Below are 12891 nucleotides of genomic sequence, written 5' to 3' on the forward strand. Positions count from 1 at the left end.
CAGCAGCTAGATATGCTTATGTCTTTGATTGTCGATCCTATCGTTCTTACTGAGCCTCAAGAAAAATTATGTGTGGTTCGCAATCTTGATTCTTTGGGGCCTGAGTATCTTTAGATGCGAGAGCAGATTTATAGTTCTGGGTCTCTTCTGTCTCTTTCTAAGGCACTTTCTCGAGTACAGCATATGAGGGCTATTCCAGCCAATAACCAACCCTTGGATGGATCCGCCTTGCCACATCAATTGGTGGAGATCGTGGCCGTGTTTTTACTAGACCTAGCCGTGGACATGATGGAGGCTCCTATGGCCGTAGTCGTGATGGAGGTGCACGTGGTCATGGTCGTGATTTAGGGGGAGGCCGTGGTCGTGGGTCTTGATATTGTACGCACTGTCGTATGGAGGGTCACACTATCGATTATTGTTATGATTTACATCCGAAGCTTCGCCCATATCGGTCTACCATCGGTTTTGATGCTGCATCTGATAGCCACCCCCTGACTTTGTTACTGGATCTATTGTTCCTATTCTTTCACATGCTTCTGCTCCCTTTGGTCCAGCGAGACTCTCTGATGGTTGACCGAACTGAGTATGAGGGACTTGTACACCTACGTGATCGAGGCAAGCGGCCCGTTGCCACATTTGCCCAACCAGGTAGCTCGTCTTGTTCCCTCTCTAGCAATGCTTCTAGATCGTGGCTTATTGATTTAGGGGCATCCCATCACATGACTAGTAATTTCAAACTACTTCTTTCTATTCAGCATCATCTAGTACGCCTCATATTGTTCTTTAGCAGATGGTACTACATCAACTTATTCAAGGGTTGGTGCAGTTTCCATCTCTAATTCTATCCTGTATGTTCCTTCATTTCCTGTTAGTTTATTGTTTGTGCGTCAATTGAACTCTGAACTGTTCGGTTTCTTTCGTTCCATCGTATTGTGTTTTTTAGGATCTGAAGATTGGGATGAGGATTGGTTTAGGTCGTGAGATGGGTGGCTTGTACTATCTCGATTCTACTCCTGTTGGTGCTGCGCTTCACACCTCTGTTGATGCTTATCAATGGCAATGTTGTTTGGGCCATCCTCATGCTGATAGTCTTAGGAATTCTTATTTTATTACTAAACCTGTTGAGTCTTTTTCTTGTGAGTCTTGTGAGTTGGGAAAGCACCATCGTGTGTCTTTTCCTTCACGTGGTATTCGTTGTGCGTCACGACCTTATGAGCTTAATCACTTTGATGTATGGGGTCCTCCACGTGCTGTCTCTTTATTTGGATTTAGGTACTTTGTTGTATTTGTGGATGATTTTCACGAGTTACATGGTTATTCCTCATGATGGATCGTTGAAGTCTTTAAAGCATTTCACAACTTTTACTTTGAAATTGTTAATCAATTTAAATGTTATATTTCTTGCTTATGTACAGATAATGCTAGAGAATATTTTTCAAACAATAATGGTTTTCATCAATTTCTTGATTCACGTGGCATAATCCTTCAGTCATCTTCTGCATATACTTCACAGCAAAATGGTGTCGCAGAGAGGAAGATTCTATATTTATTGGATATTATTCGCACAATCATGTTTAAGATGCGTGTACCAAAGATCTATTGGGGAGATGCAGTTTTTACTGGTTGCTTCATAGGGAATTGACTCCCTTCTACAGTGTTATCTGGCCAGACGCCTTTCTCTATATTATACCCGTTAGGTTATCCCTTTCCATCACTTCCGCGTGTCTTTGGATGCGAATGTTTCGTTCATAGATTAGGACCTGGTCTTGATAAGCTAGATCCTCGGGCTAAAAGACGTATCTTTTTGGGTTACTCTCATACCCAAAAGGGATACAAGTGTTATATTCTTCGACTGCGGAAAACTTATGTTTCCGCAGATGTCACCTTCTTTGAGGATAGCCCTTATTTTCCAGACCCAACTTGTACTTCTTTTGAGGTGCCTACTCTACTATTTCTGCTGCAGGCGTGCCCTGTAGAGCCCTCTACAGTTCATTCTCCAGTGGTGGGTGATAGAGAGACACCCGAGGATCGCATAGAACCTGAGCCAAAAATTTATACTCGAGCACCACGACAGATTTTTCTATCTACTTCTCAGCCATCATCTCATACAACTGATCCTCGCTCTCAGTCGGAAGATCCTACGACAGGTATTTCCTTTCCTATATCTGATTCGCCTATTGCTTCTCGCACTAGGTCACATATTACTGCACATCCCATTTCTCAGTTTGTTTCATACGAGCATATATCACCTTCCTTTCTTTCATTTGTTTCTAATGTATCTTATGTTTCTTTGCCTAAGTCTATTTCAGATGCTCTTCCTCACCTGGTTGGCGTGCGGCTATGGATACCGAAATGGCTGCTTTGTATTAAAATAATACGTGGGGACCGGTTTCTCTGTCGTCTGGTGCAAAGATTGTTGGGTGTCGATGGGTCTTCGCAATTAAGTACCTCCTGATGGAACCATTGAAAGGCTCAAAGATCGACTTGTGGCTAAAGGTTACACTCAGACATTTGGGGTTATTATCAGGAGACATTCTCACCTGTGGCCAAGATATCGTCTGTTTGAGTTTTGATTTCTATTGTTGTTAATCGTGGCTGGCCGCTATATCAACTAGATGTTAAAAATTCATTTCTTCATGGTGATCTTGGTGAGGAAGTGTATATGGAGCAACCTCTCGGGTATGTTGCTCATGGAGGAGATGTGTTCATCAGTATGTCATCTTCAGAAAGCAATCTATGGTCTCAAGCAATCTCCGAGAGCATGGTTTGGGAGGTTCAATTTGCAGTTATCAGATTTGGTATGAAACAGTGTGCTGTTGATCATTCTGTCTTCAACTATCAGTCCACTGCTGGCTACATCTTGATAGTATATGTGGATGATATTGTAATCACAGGAGATGACAAAGTTGGGATACGAAGATTGAAAACTTTTCTTCAAGAAGAGTTTTCCACTAAAGATCCAGGACTTCTCAGATATTTCCTTGGCAGTGAAGTGGCTCGTTCTAAGTATGGATTGGCTTTATCACAAAGAAAGTACACCTTGGATATTTTAGAGGAGATAGGTTCTAAGAGGGTAAAGCCAACATCCACACCTATGGATCCAAATGTTAAACTCATGCTAGAATAAGGGAACTTGTTAGATGATCCAGGACGATAAAAGCATGGTTTTAAATTTCGACCGAAATCCTAAATTTTGGATTTCGGTCAACATCGAAACCGAAACGGCCGAAATCCGAAATTGCCAAAATGTACCAAATTACCCAAATTTCGAGAATTTGGTCAATTTCAGTGAAATTTTGAAAAACAAATATTAATTTTTTATTCCTTTACCAAATTTCAACCGAAATTTCGGCCCAAAAAACCGACATTTCGTGTGACTTTACCGAATTTCGGCTATGTCCAAAATTTATGCCAAAACTGAAATTTCAAACCATGGTTACAAGAGGTTTGTTGGAAAATTGATTTATTTGACAGCTACTCATCCTGACATTTCTTTTCCTGTAGGGGTAGTCAGTCAATTTATGAATTCTCCTCAGACTTCCCATTGGGTAGCAGTAATACAGATCATAAGGTAGTTGAAGAAGAGGATTGGGTTTCAAGAAGAATGGTCATGAAAGAGTAGAGGGATTCACTGATGCCGATTGGGCAGGAACTCCGCTGACAGGAGATCCGAGATCCACGACTGGTTGTTGCACCGTTGTTGGAGGTAATATGGTATCATGGAGGAGTAAGAAGCAAGACATTGTATCCAAATCAAGTGCAGAAGCAGAATACAGGGCTATGTCTTATACTAGTGGAGAATTGATCTGGTTACGTTCCTTTCTATCAGAGATTGGTCTCTCATCTTCAGGCCCAGCTCGATTGTATTGTGATAACAAGTCTGCAATTCATATTGCCACCAATCCCATCTTTCATGAAAGGACCAAGCACAATGAAGTTGACTATCATTTCATCCGCCAGAGGATTCAAAGAAGCGAAATAAGTACCATGTTCACTCGATTGAAGATGTATTTACTAAATCCTTAGGACCTGCAAAGTTAAAAGATGCTTGTAACAAGCTTGGATTGTATGATATATACACTCCGGCTTGAGGGGAGTGTTAAACGTATTAAAACAAGCACACAAGGGTATTTTGGTCAAACAAGCACTTAGGTATTTTGGTCAAATTCAATACATGCAAAACTAACAATTAATATTTTTACAATATGAAAATATGAAAATAGCACTGCCAGTTAGGAAGTTGTAGATGGGCTTGCAGCATCATTATCCATATGAAAGATAATTAAAAGTACAGTTCATGGGTGCATTAGAAACAACTATACAGTGGAAGTAACCATTCCAAAAAAAAAAAAAACTATACAGTGGAAGTACTGAAAATATCTGACATGAATGCTTCATCAGAAAATAATTTCCTTGATCAAACACACCATATTAACATTATACAATGTTCTAGTACAAAATAAAAATGCAGCAAGATGCACCTCACGATCATTTGGGTTCACAGCTTGTAACATGTCAGTTAGAAGTTCCATGACACTCCGAATGTTATCCAGGCCTATAAACTGAAAAGACAGTGTTGGCAGCAGAGAAACATATATTTCAATACAAATGCCAGAATATAACCCCCAACTTAAAAAAAGAAAAGAAAAACTTAAGGGAACACAATACACCAATACAGTTCACATAGCTGAAATCAAAATCCTACCTTAAACTTTCCATCTTAGATGCCATTGCGTCATCAAGTCTTCTAGAAATATTACTGGGCATTCCATAACCTGCTCGAGTATGTCTTTCTATTGGATGAGTTATGGGAGGAGTAAATATTGGAGCTGTATCTGCTGAACGTTGTGGGAACTCTACTCCAGATCGCTGCAATCATTACATTTTCCAAATAAATCAGTATTGCGCAGGATTAATCCACAGTACAAGTAGGAAGAATTAGTGTCCTTCATGTTTTTTTTTTTTGTAAAGTACCACTAATAGCAATGCAATAAAAAATGATGTGCATCAGTATAAAATGGCTTGGAGTATAAGAATGGAAAATGTATTCCATATATCATAAAACAGTATACCACTGTCCATTTTTATTTTTATCTTACAATATTGTGGTTGAACGGTCAAACAATTACAATCATCAGATAGGTGGAGTGTTGGGGAAATGGCTTTCTGACTGGTGGCTCTACGTTGCCAGCACATTTATGGTTGAACGGTTTAGGCTGCATAAGGTAACCATGCCCGCTGACAATATTGTGGACTAGTCAAGAAATTACAATCATCAGATTGGTGGAGAGTTAGGCAATGGCTTTCTGACTGGGTGGCTCTAGGTTGCCAGCACATTTATTGTTGAATGGTTTAGGTTGCATGAGGTAACAAGGCCCAAGAGCACTAGAATACACGCACGCACACGCGCGCACACACATGTCGCACACATGCATGTATAGTGTATATAGATGGATAAATTTTTATACAGTGGACTCGAATACATGTGAGTAGCAAAAAAATAAATAAATAGTGGGGCCCACATTATTGGGTGAATTAAAACATTCAAAAGTTGGACCACGGTGTAGATAGGCTTTGCCCCAACAAATCTTTCCCATAGGATCATCTTTACCCTCTTATTTGTGAAGGTTACTTACTATACCATGCCATCCATTTTAAACCTCCAAAGATTGAAGTTGGATCATCCTATGGAAAATATTTTTTGGGGCACGGCCTATCTATGTCGCCCAACAACGTGGGCCCCAAAAAATTTTTTTTTTGCTACTCGCGTGTTTGCAAGTTCATCATATAAAAAATCATTTATATATATATATATATATGAGAAAAGTGTTGGTGCGCACCATTTTTTTGGTGCGCTTAAGTGGTTATAACGCCTCCCATTCGTTTAAATGTTTGGGTCCCGCTTAAGCGAACCAATGGGAGGCGTTATAACCACTTAAGCGCACCAACACTCTCCTCTCTCTCTCTCTCTAACCTTATATATATATATATATATATATATATATATATATATATATATATATATATATAGAGAGAGAGAGAGAGAGAGAGAAGACGGTTCCTACACATATGTGTAGATAAGTTATCTACACACTAGCTTAAAATACAGTGAGGGCCACATTATTTGGGTGATCCAAACCATTCATTTTTAAGGCCCTCACATAGATAGGGTGTCCACAAAAAATTAGATCCATAGGATCATCCTAACCATTCGAACTGTGGAGGCAAAAAATGGACTAATTTGTGAAGGTTTAAAGACATCCATTTTACCTCCACAAATCGTAGGGTTGGGATGATCCTATGGATCTGATTTTTTGTAGACACCCTATCTATGTGAGGGCCTTTAAAATGGATGGCTTGGATCACCCAAATAATGTGGGCCCCCACTGTATTTTAAGCTAGTGTGTAGAAAACTCTCTACACATACGTGTAGGAACCATTTTCTCATATATATATATATATATATATATATATATATATATATATATATATATATATATATATAAGGAGATGATAAGGAGATGATCCCTCCTCCCGGTAGGATGATGCGGCCCCCTTTCAACGTGAATTGTGGATGCATCATCCTTGGGGGGGAGTGAAAAAATCATCACCCTAAATATAATATGGAGCATCTGTGTGTGTGTGTGTGTGTGTGTTCGTTGTGAAGAGGCATATCATTGATGTAGATCTCATTGCTCATGAGTGTATTCGTCATGAGCATCCTTTGGGGGGAGTGAAAAAATCATCACCCTAAATATAATATGGAGGATTTGTGTATGTGTGTGTGTGTGTGTGTGTGTGTGTGTTGTGAAGAGGCATATCATTGATGTAGATCTCATTGCTCATTAGTGTATTCTTCCACAGCATAAGAACAAGAGGAGAGAGAGAGAGAGAGAGAGAGAGACGTATGATTGGGTGGAGTGAGATCTAGATTGCAAAGGATTTGAAGATTGGAAATATCTCGTGCCCCAAAAATCCTCTACATAGGATGATCCAAACCCGATCTGTAGAGGTTCAAATGGGGGGGAGTGAAAAAATCATCACCCTAAATATAATATGGAGGATCTGTGTACGTGTTTGTGTGTGTGTGTGTGTGTGTGTGTGTGTGTGTGGTCATTGTGAGGAGGCATATCATTGATGTACATCTCATTGCTCATGAGTGTATTCTTCACAGCATAAGAACAAGAGGAGAGAGAGAGAGAGAGGAGAGGGACGTATGATTGGGTGGAGTGAGATCTAGATTGCAAAGGATTTGAAGCTTGGAAATATCTCGTGCCCCAAAAATCCTCTACATAGGATGATCCAAACCCGATCTGCGGAGGTTCAAATGGGTGGCACGGTATAGAAACCTTCACAAATTGGAGGGTAAGGATCATCCTGTGGAAAAGATTTTTTGAGGCACAATCTATCTACACCAGGGCCCAACTTTTGAATGGTTTAGACTTCATATCACCCAATAATATGGGCCCTGCTAATTTTTGTTTCCCTTTGCTACACACATGTATGCAAGTTCCGCCTAATGTATATGAGTTATCGTTGAAATATACGGGTGAATATATATATATATATATATATATATATATATATATATTTATATGTATATATGATATGCATATATCATATATATACATATATGTATATATGTATATGTATATGTTAGAGAGCTACATGATAGTGTGAGAGATAAATGAAAGGGAGAATAGACAGAGAGAGAGAATAGAGAGAGAGAGAGAGAGAGAGAGAGAGAGAGATGATGGAGGATGGAGGGGAGAATAGGTCATATGGTTGAGAGTTGCGTTAACTCCCATACGAACCACTATATATATTATATATCTTTGGACAAGCATACCCCTCTAAGGGTATATTACATTTAACACTCCCCCTCAAGCTGGAATGTATATATCATACATTCCAAGCTTATTACAAGAATCTTTCAATTTTGCACATCCTAATGGTTTGGTAAACATATCTGCAAGTTGATCTGCAGATCGAGTAAACAATGTGCAAATCTCACCACTCTGAATCCAATGACGAACGAAGTGACAATCAACTTCAATATGCTTGGTTCGCTCATGGAATACTGGATTCATTGCAATATGGATTGTTGCTCTATTGTCACAATACAAATGTGATGTGAACCCAATCTCTGATAAGAATGAGTGAAGCCATATGAGCTCTCCACTGGTATATGACATAGCTCTATACTCGGCCTCTGCACTTGACTTAGACACGACATCTTACTTTTTACTTCTCCACGACACCAAATTACCTTCGACAAGCGTGCAGTGCCCCGTCGTTGATCTCCTGTCAGCGTGAGATCCTGCCCAATCTGCATCACTGAATCCTTCTACCTTTTCATGTCCATGTTTTCTGAAGCATAGACCATTACCTGGTATACTTTTCAAATATTTGACGATCTGGATGACAGCCGCCCAGTGGGAACTACGTGGAGCACTCATAAAGCGACTACCCATACCAACTGCAAATGATATGTCTGGACGGATGACAATCAAATAGATTAGTTTCCCAACCAATCTTCTATATCGACCAGGATCATCCAGCAACTCTCCTTGATTAGGAAGAAGTTTAACATTTGGATCCATAGGAATAGCAGCAGGTTTTACGCCCATTGAGCATGTCTCCTCTAAGATGTCCGACACATATTTCCTTTGGGACAAGGAGAGACCATGACGAGAGCGAGCAACCTTGACCAAGGAAATATCTGAGTTGACCTAGATCTTTCGCAGAAAATTCTCCATGGAGAAAAGACTTCAGATTATGTATGCCAGACTTGTCATCTCCTATAATTACAATATCGTCAACATATACAATGGGGAGAATATATCCACGACTAGATTTGTGACTAAACACAGAATGATCAACAGCACATTGCTTCAACCCAAAAACGCAGAACCACAGCACTAAATCGTCCAAACCAAGCCCTGGGTGATTGTTTGAGTCCATAAATTGCCTTCTGAAGACGGCATACTGATGAGCACATCTCCTCCTAAGCAACATACCCATGAGGTTGCTCCATATAGAGTTCCTCAGTTAGATCGCCGTGAAAAAGGCATTCTTGACATCTAATTGATGGAGAGGCCAACCACGATTAACAACCAACGAGATCAACACACGAACCGATGGAATCTTAGCAACCGGCGAGAACGTCTCCTGATAATCAACACCAAATGTTTGAGTGTACCCCTTAGCAATAAGGCGGGCTTTGAGACGCTTAACAGACCCATCTGGAAGGTACTTAATGGCAAACACCCAACGACAACCAATCGGTTAGGCACCAGAAGGGAGGGGCACCAACCGACACGTTTTATTTTATTGAAGAGCACCCATCTCAGCATCCATAGCAGCTCGCCATCCTGGATGACGTAAGGCATCTGCAACAGACTTAGGCAAAGTAATCGAAGACATGCTAGACACAAAGGACCGAAAGGAAGGTCAGAGATGGTCATAAGAGAAACCTTGAGGGTGGAAAGTTGCCGGGCAGATGGCTCCACAGACTCCATGAACAACTACCAAGAATACCACAATCACCACTGAAAAATAAAACAGAAAATTCCACAAGGCACTCAACAACCTACTGCAAAATCATGGCAGCACTAACAACAACCACCACGAAGTAACACCTCATCAGCCAACAAACGTAAGAAGATCACCACCCACAATAACCACCACAACATCCACAAGATAAAACGACTAAGGAGAGGCTATAATACATGTAGCCAACCATCCTCAAGTAAACCACCACGATACGAAGCACAAGTTTCACAATAAAGGAAAAAGAATGATTTAGATCATGGGTAAAAGGTACCGAAGAATTGGAATCACAATCGAGGAAGAAAGACAAGAAAAGATGGGTTTAGGGTATGGAAAAAGGGGACCGAAGGTGCTGAATTTTTAATACGACAAAAAACTAGGGTTTTGTGAATAAGACGAAAAATGAACAAAATTGGGAGAAAGAGTTGGGCGAACATCAAGAGGATGGGATATGAGAGATTTGTGCAACAACCCTAAACGGTTAGGGTTGAAATCAAAAACCCAAAAAAAAAAAAAAGAGGCAAGAAGGAGATCTCTCACACCATCGGCTCTGATACCATGTTAGAGAGCTACATGATGGTGTCAGAGATAAATGAAAGGGAGAATAGAGAGACAAAGAGAGAGAGGAAGAGAGACGATGGAGGATGGAAGGGAGAATAGGTCGTATGGTTGAGAGTTGCGTTAAGCAACCTCTCCCATACGAACCACTATATATATTATATATCTTTGGACAATTATACCCATCTAAGGGTATATTACATTTAACAGTTTATATATATATATATATATATATATATATATATATATATATATATATATATATATATATATATAATGAGGAAATGGTTTGTGAGCAGCTGGTCAGATAAGCTTATTTGAGCAGAGCTCACAAACCATGGGGGAGGCCATATATTTTTTCTTGTGGGGGGGGGGGGGGGGTGTTGGGGGGGTTCCAAAGCATTCATTTGGAAGGCCCTTCCATGGATAGGGTGTGTACCAAAAATCAGCCCTATAGGATCATCCTAACCCTGCCATTTGTGGAGGGAAAAATGGGCAGAAACATGGACACAGTGTCTGTCCATTTTACTCTCCACCTTTGATTGGGTTAGGATGATCATATTGATTTGATTTTTGGTACACACCGTATCCATGGATGGGCCTTCCAAATGAATGCTTCGGATCCCACCGAAAATGTGCCCCCCTTATGGTTGGTGAGCTCTACTCAGATAAGCTTATCTCAGCAGCTACTCACAAACCATTTATATATATATATATATATATATATATATATATATATAAGGAAAGTGTTTCTAAGCTCGAGCTCAAAAACACATGTGGGCCCACATTTTTTGGGGGATCCAAAGCGTTCATTTGGAAGGCTCTTCCATGGATAAGGTGTGTACCAAAAATCAGCCCTATAGGATCATCCTAACCCAATCAAAGGTGGAGCGGAAAATGGACAGACATTGTGTGTCCATGTTTCCGCCCTTTTTTCCCTTCCACAAATGGCAGGGTTAGGATGATCCTATAGGGCTGATTTTTAGTACACACCCTATCCATGAAAGATCCTTCCAAATGAATGCTTTGGATCACACTTTCCTCTCTCTCTCTCTCTCTCTCTCTCTATATATATATATATATATATATATATATATATATATATATATATATATTTATATATATGAGAAAACGGTTCCTACACATATGTGTAGATAAGTTATCTACACACTAGCTTAAAATACAGTGGGGGCCACATTATTTGGGTGATCCAAACCATTCATTTTTAAGGCCCTCACATAGATAGGGTGTCCACAAAAACTCAGATCTATAGGATCATCCTAACCATTCGAACTGTGGAGGCAAAAAATGGACTAATTTGTGAAGGTTTAAAGACATCCATTTTACCTCCACAAATTGTAGGGTTGGGATGATCCTATGGATCTGATTTTTTGTAGACACCCTATCTATGTGAGGGCCTTTAAAATGGATGGCTTGGATCACCCAAACAATGTGGGCCCCCACTGTACTTTAAGCTAGTGTGTAGAGAACTCTCTACACATATGTGTAGGAACCGTTTTCTCTCTCTCTCTCTCTCTCTCTATATATATATATATATATATATATATATATATATATATATATACTAGTAAAAAACCCCGTGCAATGCACGGGCCGACAAAGAACTGTACAGACTACATCACGGGTTGATCCAAACCGTCCATGTGATGGAACACAACATCAATAGGTTGTGCCCTAATTTACTACCTAAACCTACGAATCAAGTCAATTACAAAGTTTCTGAAAAGAAAAAGCACCAAAAAGTACTGTACAGCTTGCACCATAGGATGATCCAAATTGTCCATAAGATGGGCCACAACGTAAATAGGTTCTGCCTCAAAAATCATTTTTATAGGATAATCCTAACACTCCAATCTTGAGTGGTTTCCATAATAAAGAAATCAAATACAAATTTAGGGATTAGAAAAATAAATGAAGGTTGAAATTGTCTAAAAATATGTAGAGATAACATAAAAAAAATTAATTGAATTTTGAATGTGGCATTTGCTAGGGAAAATTTGTGGGAAGTAGTTTCATGGCTACCTTTTGCATATGAAAATAACCACCTCAAATGAATAAAATGACGACAAAATCTGCCGAAAAAATGAGCCCGTGTGGCTTTTCTAACATTCAAAAGTCAGCCGCAAAAATGGCTTTTAGTGAAATAATTGCCTAGCATATCCCGATGAATACATGCATTGTATCTTCCCAACCATGTGATGAGTTTTGGTAGGCCACAATGTAAATATGTTTTGGCGTAAAATAATTTCCATAGGATGATCCTAGCCTCCGATGTATTGAGGTTTGATTATACATAGTTTCTCTATAGATTGGAGGGCTAGGATCATCCTATGGAAATGATTTATAGGGCCCAACCTATTTGCATTGTGGTCCATCAAATCGACGGTTTGGATCATCCTATGGTGTGGGCTGTACAGTCCACAATATATTAAAAAAAGGAATTTGCTAGGCAATTTCTCGGAAAGCCATTTCTCCACAATCTTTTACATGTGAATTCGTGGATGCCATCATTTGTAAATAAAAAATGGCTGAGAAATGGCTTCACGAGGTAAATTTAGAAAAGTGGTCTCAGCAGATGCATGCAAGAAGCAGACGTTACTTATATAATATGATGGATTTGCTAGCGTCCTTCGCAGAAAACACCTTTGCGCCTGCCCTTTGCATGTGAAGACAGCCACAGCAGTGAATAAGACAAAATCTGTTAAAAGTCAACATAGATGCTGTCATCATCAACATAGATGGATGTCATCACATGCAAAG

Source organism: Tasmannia lanceolata, unplaced genomic scaffold (genome assembly GCF_043159265.1).
Source record: "Tasmannia lanceolata isolate RefF3 unplaced genomic scaffold, GAP_Taslan_0.1 ptg000006l, whole genome shotgun sequence".
In the NCBI taxonomy this organism is placed as follows: Eukaryota; Viridiplantae; Streptophyta; class Magnoliopsida; order Canellales; family Winteraceae; genus Tasmannia; species Tasmannia lanceolata.